At 48.3% G+C, this 12,386-nt stretch overlaps 1 long non-coding RNA gene across 1 annotated transcript in view; it reads right to left on the bottom strand.

Moving 5' to 3' along the window:
* The window catches only part of LOC147709320 (uncharacterized), a 138,240-nt gene that overhangs the window by 80,155 nt on the left and 45,699 nt on the right, over positions 1 to 12,386 (bottom strand). The window contains exon 3 of the long non-coding RNA XR_015296544.1: positions 7,161 to 7,274. This is a non-coding gene — a long non-coding RNA (uncharacterized LOC147709320). The remainder of the gene's footprint in view (positions 1 to 7,160; positions 7,275 to 12,386) is intronic.

The raw sequence follows: 12,386 nt of genomic DNA, 5'->3' as shown, positions 1-12,386 counted from the left end.
CCCTCAAATTTGCTCACCAACCATTGACATGTGCTAGCAGGACTGTGCATAGACCCATGAAATTGGTATGAAACTCCATCAACGGTACTAGTGGCCAGTGCATGGTATTGACATGACGACCCGCTGGAGGCAGTGTGTGTTACAACACACTCCAGCCCAGTAGTGTAGCTATTTTGTGATGGACTCTAGTGCAGCAAAAAGTATAGACCCTCTGACTATTGTTTAATACAGCAATAATCAGAATTTGGTGGGCCTCAGTGCCGCTGAACCAATCGAAGTCCACTCCTCTGCAGGTGAAGACCGCAACTAATGCAAAGTTCTTTCTCCCTACTTCCGCTAATCGTCTCTGAAGGAGACCGTGGAACCCTGCATACTTAATCTTTACCTAAAAAAAAAAAATCTTTACCTAAATCTCCACTGTATACAGACCTATCGGTTGAGCGACATTTTTAAAACCTCTCACAAGGCACAATATCAAATGTTCCTACAGCAAAAGAAATGTGTCAATCCGTACTCCAGTAAGGTGCTCTTCATTATACCTATGGAAACTGATGTTTAAATGCCAATCAGAACCCCCAGAATGATTCTTGAATTTCGGCTGTTTCAATAGAACAATTTGAGCAGCCATATTGTATATGCAAGGCGAGGGCAGTGTGAGGAGATTTCATCTTCATCCAAACCTTAAAAATGGATACTTCACGGTAAACCTACAACGCAAGCTGTCTGTTTGCAAAAAAACGATTTTGCAAAAAAACGATTGTGGGATTACCCAAAATTTACGATGGTTTGCCAATACCGGCTAGGGTAACAGTGGCTGAATTCGAACCGCTAGGATCTTGCACCGCATCCACCACCACCACATCCACCACCACCACATCCACCACCGCATCCACCACCACATCCACCACCACATCCACCACCACCTCATCCACCACCCCATCCACCACCGCATCCACCACCGCATCCACCACCACTACATCCACCACACCCACCACCATCACTTCCACCACCACCGCATCCACCATCACCACCACATCCACCATCACATCCACCACCACCACCACATCCACCACCACATCCACCACCACATCCACATCCACCATGAAATCCACCACCACATCCACCACCACCACCACCACCACATCCACCACCACCACCACATCCACCACCACCACATCCACCACCACTTCCACCGCATCCACCACCACATCCACCACCACATCCACCACCAGCACCACATCCACCACCACCACATCCACCACCACCACATCCACCACCACCACCACATCCACCACCACCACCACATCCACCGCATCCACCACCACCACCACATCCACCACCACATCCACCACCACCGCATCCACCACCACCACATCCCCCACCACATCCACCACCACACCCACCACCTCATCCACCACCGCATCCACCACCGCATCCACCACCACCACATCCACCACCACATCCACCACCACATCCACTACAACCACCACCCCATCCACCACCACCGCATCCACCACCACCACCGCATCCACCACATCCACCGCATCCTCCACCACCACCACCACATCCACCGCATCCACCACCACCACATCCACCGCATCCACCACCACATCCACCATCACCACCACATCCACCATCACCACCACATCCACCACCACATCCACCACCACCACATCCACCACCACTTCGCCACCGCATCCACCACCACCACATCCACCATCACATCCACATCCACCATGACATCCACTGCCACATCCACCACCGCATCCACCACCGCCACATCCACCACTGCCACATCCACCACCACCACATCCACCACCACCACATCCACCACCACATCCACCACCACCACCGCATCCACCACCACCACCACATCCACCACCGCATCCACCACCACCACATCCACCACCGCATCCACCACCACCACATCCACCACCTCATCCACCACCGCATCCACCACCACCACATCCACCACACCCACCACCATCACTTCCACCACCACATCCACCACCACTTTCACCACATCCACAACCACCACATCCACCACCACCACATCCACCACATCACCACCACATCCACCATCACCACCACATCCACCATCACATCCACCACCCCCACCACCACCACATCCACCATCACCTCCACATCCACCATGACATCCACCGCCACATCCACCACCACCGCATCTACCACCACCGCATGAACCACCACGACCACACCCACCACCACTACATCCACCACCATATCCACTACAACCACCACCACCACATCCACTACAACCACCACCACCACATCCACTACAACCACCACCACCGCATCCACCACCACCACCGCATCCACCACCGCATCCACCACCACTTCCACCACCACATCCACCATCACCACCACATCCACCATCACATCCACCACCACCACCACCACATCCACCACCACATCCACCACCACTTCCACTGCATCCACCACATCCACCACCGCATCCACCACCACCACATCCACCACCACATCCACCACCACATCATCCACCACCGCATCCACCACTTCCACTGCATCCACCACATCCACCACCGCATCCACCACCACTACATCCACCACCACTACATCCACCACACCCACCACCATCACTTCCACCACCACCGCATCCACCATCACCACCACATCCACCACCACATCCACCATCACATCCACCACCACCACCATATCCACCACCACCACCACATCCACCACCACATCCACCACCACATCCACCATCACCTCCACATCCACCATGAAATCCACCACCACATCCACCACCACATCCACCACCACATCCACCACCACCACATCCACCACCACTTCCACCGCATCCACCACCACCACATCCACCACCACCACCACATCCACCACCGCATCCACCACCAGCACATCCACCAGCACATCCACCACCTCATCCGCCACCTCATCCACCACCTCATCAACCACCGCATCCACCACCACCACATCCACCACACCCACCACCATCACTTCCACCACCACATCCACCACCACTTTCACCACATCCACAACCACCACATCCACCACCACCACATCACCACCCCATCCACCACCTCCACCCCATCCACCACCACCACCACATCCACCACCACATCCACCCCACATCCACCACCACATCCACCATTACCACCACCACCCCATCCACCACCACCATATCCCCCAGATCCACCACCACCACATCTATATGTGTGTGGCTCTGTGTGTGTAGGTGCAAATGCAATGTTCTTGGATTTTCGTCACAATAAAATACACTGAACATAATCTTCACAAAAGTTATTTACAAACGTTTAAGCTATTGCCATTATAAATTACAATAACTTTTATTTAAGTATTAATTATTTACAAAATCAAAAGCCATTGTTATTTGTAATATCAAGACATCTAAGTCACGTAAATACAACACACATTGCATTACAAATGCTATAGGTGTCACATTTGCAAAAGTTAGAACTATTGACATTGTAACTGACAAAGCTATTAATTCTGCTACTTTCAAAACCAACACATAAATACAAAAAGTGTCATTTACAATACCAATAGCTAAAACTTTCCTAATGCGAGACCTATTGCATTTCCAATGCTTGTTGTTGTTTGTTGTGCATGAAGTGAAGTCAAAGTGTAGTAGTAGTCTTACTGTACACACTAAAGAGTGAATCAAGTCAATAATATTTCTACTCTTGTTGTGTAATAACAAAATTGTACTTCTACTGCAGGCTGATGTTCACAGTTAGTCACTACAAGTATCGGAGATGATTGATGGAATAATAACAAGTCAGGAGGACGTTTCATGAGTGGCATAAAAGGTAAACAAGTCAACAACAACCACAGCAGACCTAAATGTCTGTGTAGAAGTGGAGTTGAGTGTAGCGGTGGGATGACTGCGGTGCATTAATGTAGTCACTTAAATTGTAAAATGCTATGTTGCTGGATATGTGCTTTGTCCAACTCTTTTAAAAAATGTACTCTAAACGGAGGATGTGCTAAGCGGCATGCCGTCACTGTGGGCCTGCGCTATCCTGTTGTTGTTGAAGGTCAATGCTGGAAACAGACTAGAGTAGAGATGATGCATACATGCCGCCTCAGAAAGTGTTCCTATTGCACTACACCATAACTTGTGCATTTTTTTCAACTTTGTTTCTCAATATCCCTTTTGTTTTTCCATCTACAATTACAGGCCGGGCCTTGCGCTATACTTGGGAAAACATAACAATGCCCACTTACCTTACCAATAAATCTACATTTGCCAAGCAGGCAGTGGCGACTGGCGACACCCAAGATTGATGGACGAGAGGACCAAGAGGAATGCCGAGATGCAAATCCACATTTTTAACCAGGAGAACACAGTAACAGTATCAACTTTAATCATCTTTTAAATAATTTAATTAATTTTTTTGTCTACAATCTTTACAACAGTGTGTTCTTGTTGTTGTTATTATTATCATTAGGTTTGCTCTCTGTTTATGATTCATCCCTACCAATATTTAAAAAATGAATTTGCTATCTGTAAAAGTAAGCCCGGAACAACTGAACAAGAACTGTATGTAATCCTGGTCTCCTTATCAATCATCATCATGCATGCATGCATTTACTTTTTCTCCCTTAACATATTGATATGGATATGGTAGTCTATAGAGATTGTGTTTTGTTGTTTGCATGCGTACTGTTTTTCATTTTCAAACCTTTCCCAAAACCCCCCTTCCCATCCATTCAACAAACCCTAACTCTCTTCCCCCGGGCTGTGTGACTTATTGAGGTGTGACTAAATTAAATATACACCAATAATTTATCACCAATTGCTGGGGCGGATGTGGCGAAAGCAACAGTACTTCAATTTCAAGGCAGAGCGAGGATCTTCTTCTGCTTTGCCACCCATGAGCAGTATATTTTAGAGGTGAGTTTTATTCACCAAGAGAACATATATACCCACATTAATTGCCGGCATTGATAGGATTTGTTGTCATCCTCATACACAGCACTAACTGTTACGCTTGTGCAGAGTGTTCTGTAGGCCTAGTCAAATGACTCAACACAACTATAGTTTGTAACTCTGTTTAGTAGGCTATCCCCACCACCGTTATGTTTTGTTGTAAAATATTTTTTTTGCATATTATTGCTTCGCAGTAAGTTCTGTACTGTACTTCATTCTACTACTCCTCGAACAGTCTCTCTCAGGCGACTGACTGTCTCATTTTCTTTTTTTTGCAAATGCTGCTGCCTTGCCAGTGTCTACTACTACTACCACCACCACAACCATGGCATGTTAGGAAAGGAAACCATCATCACCATGCAGCCAGGCTGATTTGCATATAGCCATTGTCTGACCTAGGGTGGTGTGGAGTGCAAAAAAACGATGGATTTAGGCCCAGATCTTTGTACTGGGGTGAATGTAAGACATTGTTCTGCATTCTGTCCATCAACTGTGTTTTTTGCAATTTTCACCCCGAGTGGGCTGGGTATGCTCAGACGTGAGTCCCAGGCCCTCCACATCACTGGAGTCAAGCTATCCAGGCTGAAGAAGGCTGATAGCCAGAAACCGGTCCTTGGATGCTTGATTCCGGTCGCCTTGCTGGGATTTAAGACCGGCCCAACCCATGAACCAGTGATTGGTATCTTACTAGATTGGGTTCCAGGTTCTGGGTTTATTAGTCTCGGTTTTGTTGGGTTCACGGGCCCGTGTTCCCTATCCATTTCCCTGGTTTTTTATTTCCGTTTTGTCACTTTCTTCTCTGAACCCTTGCCCCCTCCCCCCCTTGTTGGAACTTTTTGTTATCCTTAACTCATCTTACCAGTGACCCTGCCTCTGGAGCTCGGTTTTTTGAAGCTTGTTGAATCGGAATTAGAGGGATTGCTGGGGCTCCAGTGCCCTCGGACACTCATCTGAAAAGAAGCACAGCGCATTGGGACCTCCTTCTGTGAAGAGAGGAGCCACCCGGAAGACGCTACGAGATTGCAGAGTAGCGTGCTCGGCTTCCGCATCTTGCGTACCTGTCCACGTCGTTGTGTGCTGTTTGGTCGTTTTCCGATGCGCTGGCAGAACCTGATCAGCGCGAGTTCGCGCCGGACGCTGTGCTCAGTTGTTTGAGTCCTTCTTGTCCTCGTACCGTGTATACTTTGCTAAATCTGTCCCTAGGGTTTTTTTTATGCCATTGGTTTGGCTTTTTCCCCCTGAATACGTACTAAAGAGACCTGTGTACAGAAAGCTTTCCTGGAGAATCCCCCTGGACAAACGAAGACCGTCATTGGGATTCAATTGTTTTCCTGCTACCTGCACTTCCCGAGGCCAATCCTGTCTTTGATACAAGTAAGGAGGTTATGTACTGTATATGGCAGAGTGTGGTCATGGATTAAGGAAGGAGGTTGTTTAGTGGGATTTGTGGACACAAGAAGTAATTGTGTATATTACTCCTTCAGGTACAGAAGCGTGGAGGTGGTAGCAAGCAATTGGTCTGCTGTCCAGTTCTGGGGTAAAGCTGTCCTGTCGTCTCTTTCCCTTGTTTTGTTTTCCCACCCCCTGTCCTGGACTCAGGTGTTGTCTCATGGTTATATGTCTTATGAGTGACATTTGAGTCAGGGTAGTGGATTGGGTCATACTACGTTCCTGCAGTGTTCGGGCCGGTGTAATCTAACAGTGACAGGCACCACGTGGTTCCTGCCACGTTGTGCTTTGAAAGGCAGGGGGTTCCATAGGCACCCCCCATGTGCAGCCTCACCCCCCCAGAGTCCATGGGGGCCCGTAACAGGCCCCCAATCATACTCCGCATGCCTTTCCGAGGTGGCAATACCGGCACGGAAAGCATACCAAAATGCACATTCTAATATGGCTGGCGGTGACTTTCAGACACCGCCACCATATTGAACTCTTTTCCGCCCGGTTGACATATCGACCGTGCGGAAAAGCGGCGGACGGTCTTTCCATCCGCCTCGGACACCACAGCCATTGTAATACGGTGGGGGTCTTTCCTACAGGGATAGCGGGTGGTTTGCCGCCGCCGGACCAGCGATGACTACCGGCGGCGGCAATCGGTCCGGCATCCTAAACGGGGCCCTAAGTCTCAACAGTACAGTATACATACAGTACACCCTTGCAGTGAGTGTAATGTCAATAGTTAAGGATTATGAATCTAACTTACCACCACCCGCCACTGGTGCTGGCTCGCCCCCTGCAGCTCCATCCGCAACTGCCACGTCCTCGCCAGCCACGTCGCCTTCTCCGCTGGCCCGGGCACTGGTGGTCGGTAGTGCGCCTAGGAAAACATTACACATTTTTTAGGTGTCATATACACCTCCCCCTATTGGTCAGTAGCAAGATTAAAAAATGAGTTAATAGTATACAATACATCACTAGTACAAATCCGGTAGTATTAGAGTAGACACTAGGGGCCAGATGTAGGTAGCCAATTACCGGTCGGTAACGGACGAAATTACCGAATTTTGGCCTTTACCGACCCAAATTGGGTTTTTGAGATGTAGGAGACAAAAATTGACCGATTTGGTAAATATGAGTCGGTAATTTACAGATTCCGAATATAACGAATTATTATTTACCGAATCGGTAAATAAGAAATGGTAAAAAATGCGTTTTGAGATGTAGGAAGCCTTAAAAATACTGAATTTCATGAAATTCGGTATTTAAGAGTCGGTATTTACCATGGAGTGAAAGCAGGTGGTAACCAGGTGCAGGCTATAAAAAAGGCCCCAAAATGCAACACTGTGACCAGAATGGCGGCATTCTACGTCATTGCAAGGCGGATACGGCTACAGGCAGCAGGAGAGAGGGTTTGGATGAGGGAGGAGCAAGTCTACAGGCAGAGGATTACGCTCTTCCAACTCACTGATGTTATTACGCTGTAGCCCTCCTTACTCAAAGCGCCGGGACACTCTTTTTGAGTAGCCGCGCGCTATACAAAAGTAAATATAACATAACATAACATAACTGAGGCTGAGATATTGCAAAGGTACAGATTACACCCCCAAACCATCCTGGAGTTGATCAGGAACCTGCACCCACTACTGGAGCACCCAACACCAAGGGCGCACGCCATCCCACCCCATGTGCAGGTGCTCTGTAGCCTACACCTGCTTGCATCTGTGAGCTACCAGAGTGTGATCGCTGTGGTAGGTGGGGTGTCCCAGAGCTGCCTGTCCCGTTTCTTCCGTAAGTTCCTGCAGAGAATGCATCATTACATAAGCTTCCCTGACACACATGCGGAACTGCTCAAGACCAAAACTGAGTTCTATCAACTTGCACAGTTCCCTCACGTCATTGGCTGTATAGATGGCACCCACATCTCAATCTTCCCACCTGCAGCCACAGAATATATCTACAGGAACCAAAAGTCAACCCACTCAATCAATGTGCAGGTGATATGCAACGCTGGCAACATAACAGACATTGTGGCCAATTTCCCGGGGAGCACCCACGACTGGTACATATTCCAGAACAGTGGGATCTACACACGCCTTGCTGCAGGAGAATTTGGGGAAGGATACCTGCTAGGTAAATAACGGTGACACACCCTGATAGATAATGCACATGAATGTATTTTGAGTATGTAACTCATGGCACTATCTCTTCCACCCAGGCGATAGCGCTTATGCTGTGCGGTCCTTTGTCCTCACCCCCTACCTGAATCCATCTACAAGGAATGAGAGACATTACAATGTGGCACACATAACAACACGCAACGTTGTTGAACGCACATTTGGACTTTTAAAAAGCAGGTTCCGCTGCCTCCACAAGAGTGGAGGTGCACGGCAGTACACTCTTATCAACTGCTGTAAAATCATTGCGACCTGTGCCATGCTGCACAACCTGGCCACCAAGAAAGGCACAGAAGTGGAAATAACACATCATGTGGACATTGATGATGGAACTGAACAGCCAGAGCCCTATGCAGCAGGAGTAGCGCCAGCTACTGATGGGAGACTGAGACGGGCAGAGATCACATGCAGCTATTTTTAAGTAAATAAGGAGACACAGCTAGGGGTTCAATGTGAATGACGTAGTTTAATGGGCACTACGGTAAATATCAAATGACACATCATTGTAGTCCAAATTGTGCTATGCCTAACTAGGCGGACACGGGTTGCCTCACCCTAACATGTCTTCTGGAGTGTGGGCACCAGTACTGTCTGCACCCACGCACAACACTGCGGGATGCCTGAGGTTGGGATTGAACATTGGCTGTTGAGCCAGGGCCTGTAGTTTGGAGCCTGCTGCTCCTCCTAAAGTCCTATATAGGGGTGCTGCTGCTGCTCCTGCTGGTGGTGTCATCAGTGTCACCTACACCTACATCTCCAGCGTTGGCTTACTGGTTTGCCAGCAGCACTTCCATCGCTGTTGTAACTCTCCCCATCCCCCTGGTAAGATCTGTGCAGCAGTGTACCAGTCCCTCCTGCAACGCAACAGAACGGCGACATAGCAGGGAAGTTGCTGTTGCAAGACGGTTCATGGCCTTTGTCTTATGTTGCATGCACTGCCTCTCCTGACGCCTCTGTGTGCGGTCCTCATGCAGTTCTTCACAAAGTGACATCATGCACTGGGACATGTCCCTCATCCAATCTGCCATGTCCCTCATGCTCTCCGCCATGGAGGTGAAGCCCCGGTTCATGTTGTCCATGTTACTGTTCAGGTGGCCCATTTGTTTTTGTAGTACAGTGATTGCTTTTGCCTGCAGGCGCTGCACTTTGACCATCGTGCCCTCCAGCCCGAAGAAGACCCCGTCACCATGGCCACTTGTGCTTCCCTCCCGGCCCCTATGCCGTCTTGCGCTTCTGTGCACAGCTACAGGAGTGGACGGAAGACCAGCAATGTTTGCCTCCACTGGCTCAGTTTGAATGTCACCCTCCCTTTCCTCATCAGAGGAGGTTGCAAGGATTTGTAGCGGGGGAACATTATGCCTCCTGGGCCTGAAGACTTCCGACACCTCTGATGCTGCTGTTGGAGACTGTGTTCGTGGGTCCTGCTGTGGAGAGTCATAGAGCAGAGGCGATGATGGATGTGGTATGGTGCCTGCCTCTGGTGTGGCAGCTGCATGTGTTCTGGGTGCAGGAGGTGTTACAGTGCTGGGCCCTGCACTCCTGGTTCCACCCTCACTCCTCTCCCTTTGGGGTGCCCCCTTCTCCCTCTCCTGCACAGTCCTGCGCGATGACTCTCCTGTGGACAGATATGGACATTGGCTTAGTGGTGCTGCAACCCTGTATCTCAATATTAAATTATAATCCAGTCACACAATGTCATGGTCCTCAACTGCCTCTAAATGTAGTGTGTGGCATGCCTGGCATTCTTTCATGATGACTGTACTGATGTATGTTGCAATGACTACCTCTCCCATGATGCATTGCTGGTATATACCAAAGCCTGAACTGGAGTGTGTAACACACAGCCACATTGGGGAAGGGAGACAGGCAAGGGGGAGGAATTATGGACATGTCCCTTACCTTGTTTTGTTGCAGCTCGGGCTGAGCTGTCAGCATCACCAATCCCAAATATACTCTCTGGCTCCAGGGTGGACTCCACTAGCTGTTCCAGGTCCGTAAGGGCAGGTGCCCTGTTCCTTCCTCCCCGGTGACATTGGCCTCTTTTCTCTGTGATGCCAGCTTCTACTTAGTGATGATCCTCAGATCATACCATCTTTTCTTGAGGTCATCTACTTCTCTTGTAGTCACCCCTATGGCGTTCACCTTAGCCTGGATACCCAGCCAGGTGTTCCTCTTCACAGCCTCTGTTACCTGCAGAGACTGTTTGCCAAAGAGCTGGGTGTGGTGTTTTACCACCTCCTCCACCAGCACCTGCAGTTCACCTGTGCTGAACTTTAGTTTTCTTTTCCGGTCAGCACCTTCCCTCTGGGAGTCTTGTGAATCCATCCTGCACTTCTGCTCAGCTCAGCTCAGTACAGCCAGTTTGTGTCTGACAGCTCTCCTGGATGTTCAGTTAGTCTGCACCTGCATGGGTGTGGCCACTTCCTGGTTGTGGGGAAGGGTGGATGCACAGGATTGGTTGGTTCCTCTGTTGCTTGGTTGAGGGGTGGGGTAGAGGCACGTGATTGGTTGTTTGCTCAATTGCTTGTTTTTTGAATCTCCGATTCGGTATTTACCGATTGGGTATTTACCGAATCGGTAAATACAGATTCGGTAATTCCCATTTATTCCTATGGGCCTGAATGCCCATAGGAATGAATGGGAATTAACGAATCTGTAAATACCGAATCGGAGATTCCGAATTTTACCGAATCAGTAATTTTTACGATTTTTTCCTACATCCCATTTTCCAGTTCTAAAATACCGAATTGGTAAAATTCGGTATTTTAGAATCGGTAATACAGGAACACCTACATCTGGCCCTAGTAGTTATATGGCCCCTAGCGTCATTCTAGTCTTTGTTTAGTTAGCCCGAGCCATGCAACCATTTTACCTTTGTGTCTTTTATTTTTGCACATGTGACGTTACCTCGCAGCTTGTTGCATAAGACGCCTTTGAGCCCACATGACCTCATACTGCTTCTGTCTAAGTGCTGTGTACAAGGTCAACCAAAACATTAACAAGCCACTTTTTTATGAAGTTGTGGTGTTAGTCCATATTGCCTAACCATATAAATGCACACTTTTTGGCACGGCTGAGAAATGCTTGCAATATACTAACGCGCACCATTTTTCTCATTACAGACGGAAGATTCCCTTCTACGAACCAGAGGTTTACCGAGCTTATGATGTAACAACTACCAGTACTAGGTTCTTCTAAGATGAGGGGTCCCCAGAATTCGCTCAAGGATTTTCATTTAAAATTTTATATAAACTATATTCCTAACAAGGGGATGGTGATGCTTCCACCACTGTTCCGTTATCATGATTTCCCTTTTTTTTCCTATGGACTTCTAGTTGTTTTAACTGTAAGTGTAACAATGTTTATTGTTTTAATGTTATGCATTTTCCTGTTGGTGCTGCATTATAGAACAACGTAGATAGCTTGTCAATTCAAAATAAAACTTTTAAACTTACATAGACTCGGCGGTATGTGGTGTGGACTTACATGAGTGAGCGAGCGAAAGGAAGGGTGTGCATATGCATTGCTTCCACGACTGAGAGGTCGGGTGTGTTATGTTCTGAGTTGTCTACTTGTTGGGTATCTTGGGAGAGGGTTCGGAGAGCTAATAGTTATGATGAGACAATACTATAACTAGTCGGGCAGGGGATTGTGGTGGACTCTAAACTTGTGATTGAGGTGTGAGGAAGGTCCAACCTCCCATCACCAACATCCTATTTACTTGTGCAAAGTTCTGTATGTGCAAAAATCCCTACAACAGTGGTAGTATGTCGTATCCTATCAAAATAGTAATAAATCTGGTTAGGCATTTCTTG

This window comes from Lissotriton vulgaris, chromosome 6 (assembly GCF_964263255.1).
Source record: "Lissotriton vulgaris chromosome 6, aLisVul1.2, whole genome shotgun sequence".
Classification (NCBI taxonomy): domain Eukaryota; kingdom Metazoa; phylum Chordata; class Amphibia; order Caudata; family Salamandridae; genus Lissotriton; species Lissotriton vulgaris.
Note: the sequence above shows the minus strand (reverse complement) of the source record. Positions and strands in the feature narration are given on the sequence as shown.